The sequence below is a fragment of the Echinops telfairi genome, unplaced genomic scaffold, assembly GCF_000313985.2.
Source record: "Echinops telfairi isolate 266 unplaced genomic scaffold, ASM31398v2 ScPeMD7_7400;HRSCAF=8409, whole genome shotgun sequence".
Taxonomy (NCBI): Eukaryota; Metazoa; Chordata; class Mammalia; order Afrosoricida; family Tenrecidae; genus Echinops; species Echinops telfairi.
In genome coordinates, this window is record NW_022111300.1 from 59,501,041 (window position 1) to 59,505,350 (window position 4,310).

Sequence of the window (4,310 nt, forward strand, 5' to 3'; positions counted from 1 at the left end):
TTGGAGTTAGCCCAATGCATGACCCAGTACGCACCTGGGCTTCTCACCCCTCCCCACCCCCATATTCATAAGTTATTTTTCAGAAAAAGCTTTGTGATCAAGCAGTCTTTGAGATGTGATCAGATCTTTGCTACTTAAAATATCTTCTCTTCCCCCACTAGAACACTTTGCAGCTACAAAGACGGTTTGGGCACATAGAGATCCCTGAGGAAAGACCGAATTCTCATCATAGAGACTTCAAGGCTACAAAGCTTTACCGAAGCAGACGGCCTCATCTTTCTCTTCCAGAGACGTTGGGTGAGTGTGAACTAGCGATCTTTCAGTTAAAGCCAAGACCCACCAGGGATCTGAGACGAAGAAATATTGATTTAATTCAATTGAGGTTTTGAGGGAGTAGTAGAAGACTGGATTCAATGGGCTGACACAATAGTCACAGCAACAGATGCAAAACATACCAACAATCTCATCAGTGGTACAGAACCACAATGTCATATATAAAGCTGTCCAGAGTCAGAGCCAACTCGATGGCCACTGACCACACCATGGAAGAGTAGCTGCACGACACACACAATGTTGATTGGATGGACTCTCTGTGTGTCACTTTGGGAGGAAGAGGCTCTACAACAATGGTCACATGATGTCTCTGGAGTCAAGGAGTTGTCTTAAAATGCATTTGTGCTGAACATTGGAATTAAAACTAAAATGTGAAGATTAAAATGTCAAGACTTCCTATATAAGCTCAAAATCCAAACCTAAATTCACTGCCATTAAGTCAATTCTGACTCAGGGTGACCCTACAGGACAGAGTAGACCTGGCCCTGTGAGTTTATGAGACTGTAACTCTATGGGGGTAGAAAGATCCAACTTCTCCCTCAGAGCGAGTAGTGGTTTCCAAATACATGCTGACCTTGCTTTTCGCAGCAAAATGGTTAAGCTTCATGGGTATAAAACATTTCCAACAAAAGGGGTAAGAGAATTACGCCATCTCAAACCCAAAGATCTGTTTTGGATGCTTTGTGGGAAAGCAACGGAGTAGGCAATGGTTATAGTAGAACTATAAATCAGAGAGCCGCCTGTATACAGGTCATGTTTGAAGACACGATCATGCAGGGAGCCCTGGGAATGGCCAGGATTTGATGTCAGGGAAGAGGAGGGACAGCTTTGGAAGACTGATCGGAAGAGGACAAAGAAGACAGAGGTAGAAGGAAAAGCCACGCTGGGTGGGCTGTCAGAGAGGCTGAGGGAAGGAAGGGTTTCTGGGTGAAAGAAGTCACTAGATGTTTCCAGTCCAGCTGGTGAGGTAAGTGTGATGTCACCATCACCATCGCAGAGTCAGATGAAATCACTGAAGAATCAGGAGGAGGGCTCAGGAGAATACCGGCAACACCAAGAATGACTCGTTTGATCTCTCTGTATTCATGACCGATGTTATTTTGTTGTTGCTGTTTAGAAGGTGCACAGCCGGACACCCACCCCCTAGTCAGCATGCGCCACTCGGTGATATTGAGGACCTTCCTTGAGTGGTGAGCCATTCTCAGCCGACTCTGCTGAACTGCTCCCCCCAAATCAGCTGAGATCACTGCCCAGATTCTGTTTGCCATCTGTCTATTAAGTGAGTAGCGGTTGTCAAGACTGGCTAACATTTGAGATGTTCTGATTTGAAAGGAAGCACAGAACACAGCAATATTTTGATGGCATGTGGAATATGTACGGTGTTGTTGTGATCAGTATTATCATTATCATACTCACGGACGATATGACAGTAACTTGAGGATACTAGGATAGGAGTGCTTTCCCCCATTCCTCCCAGGCACTGCCCAGATGGGCCCCACATTCCACACAGAGTCCAGGGAAGCCCTTGGGGAAGGACAGGGTCTGCTCTGGGAGGCTCTCAATCCACCTGGCACCATCTTCTACTGAGTGCACACAAGGACGGAACCCTGGTGGGCCAGTGGCTAAATGCTCAGCTGCCACACCAAAGGTTGGCAGTTCAAAGCCAATCACCACACTGCAAGAGAAAAAGATTGGTAATCTGCTTCCCTAAAGATTACAGCCTCAAGGGTAAACCTGATTAAGGTGGATGGAACTGTGGTGTAATATGAGACTTGGTCACTTGACCACCCTCTTGACCCAACCTGAATTTGCTGTAGGCTCAAATATTTCTGAACTTGTTCCACAACATAAATTTCTTCTCTGGCTTTTATTTTCATCTTTATATTATTATTACTTTCCTCTTGCCATTTTGTTTTGTTTTGTTTTGTATTGTTTCTGTTGGATTTTCCTATGGATTAAGCACAGGAGTGGATCGACAGAGATGAAAACTGCTGCAATGGTTTCTTGGGGACCTGGGAGGGATGGGGGAGGAGATTTGGGGAGCAAACAGTGCATGCAGGAGGGCGAAGTAAGCATTAGAACTCATTGTGATGATGCATGTACCAGTATTTTTAAAACTGATTTAACTATGGAAGTGTGTGATATGTGAATACGATATCAAGGAAGCTTCTAAAATAAAAGAACGAAAGACGTTAAACAAGAAAGAAAGACAGACAGAAACCGAACTTGTCCAGTGGTTACTCTGGGTGAAGGAGGACGCGATTGCCTAGGGGGCATTCACTTTACGTTAATGGCGGTGGGATCATGTGGTGAAGGATAACAACAATGGCTGTAAACATGAAGAGGACAATTAATGACACTGGATCATACATGTGGAAGCTGTTGGATTGGAGAATGCTTTATTGTGTATATCTTTTGCCACAATTGAAAGACGATAATTGCGTGAGGAAGCGTGAGTATGAGGACAAAGATGCTCTAGAAGGCATCGTGCTGACAACAGCCCCACGCCTCTCGACAGGAGCGAGTCATTGACGTGTAGGACACGGGATGCAGTGCCCACAACACTGCTACTAGAAGAAGCTGCGGAAACCCTGTGGCGGCAGCGCTGGGCTCAAGCGTAGGAACAAGTGTGCAGGGGTGCGAGACCGGGCCGTGCTTCCTGCCGTGGCGCAGGATGCTGCTGCGGGTTGGAACGACTCAAGGGTCCCTAACAGCAACTTGGAAGCCCCTCGTTCGGAATCCACTGTATGGCACTCAGCAATTGCAACGGAGACTTGCAAGTCCTGGAAAAGGGATCGTTTATTCAGCCCTCGCTGAGCTAGGAAGCGCAGAGTGGAGACTGGCCAGCAGGGGAGTCGATGGCGGAGGCCGCTTTGAACCAATCACTCTGTACAGCCATCCTTGTTGGAGCGGGTCCGGAGGGCAGGAGGTCTGCAGAGGGCACAGCCCGGTGCGTTCTCAGAGGTCTGTTCCCAGCACGGTTGGGTTTTCTAGACTCCTATTTGAAGAGGATTCCAGAGCCTCTGGCCTGAGTCCTAGGTGCCCCCACCACCACCACCACCACCAGCTTACTACCTCCCTCCCTCCCAGCCTGAAGCTGACACTGGGCCTCTGTCTCCAGGTTCAGTCCTTCCCTCCCAGTCTGGAGCTGAAGTCCTAGCCTCCCATTCCTAAGTTCACTCCCTCCCAGCCTGGAGCTGACACTTGGCCTCCAGCCCTGAGCCGCCCTGTTGTTGCACTTGATTTTACCTGTCCTTCACTAGGACGAGCGAGCCATTGGTGGGCACTTGAACACCAGTACCAAGCAGAAAACAACGTAGTCTTTGAGAATGCTTTAACTTGATGTACACAGCAGCCAGAGATTTTGGTCTCCAGCAACGGCGCACTTCTGGAACTGTCTTCTGCTTCCACTCGGAATCATGCGGAGCTTTCTCCTTGATGTTTCTTCCATAAAGCGAGCCTGGTCATCCACGTTATATCAGAAACAAAGTCCCCGGTGAGAAGACTCAAGCGGTTGGGATACCTCCTTTATTCTGCTCTGTTCCTACACTCCTTTCCCCCTCACCTCCTGCTCTTCCTTCATTCCGTCCCGTCTCTTTTATCCATCCTTCCCTTGATTTCCTCTTCTTCTATCATTTGCCCCTGCTCCCTCTTTCTTAAATATTTTGGGTCCCTACTTTTCCTAAAACAGATGTGAGTTGTGGCCTCTCTTCCAAAGTGTCTGGTGTTAATGGTTCCATTTCAAACCCAGAGCTGCCTTTGGAAATGGACACACCCACACACACACACACACATTTCATATACGATTTTTTTTGGTCACACAAACATTTAAAAAAAATGTTGTCACTCAAGTGTCCTTTCTGTGAGCATGGGCTGAGCTAGAATGCTGATGGATTTCTCCGGTAGGCTGGTGAGATAGTTAAAGTTTATTGTGCCAACCTGGCTGATAAACACGTGGGATTAATTGAAGGGCAGAG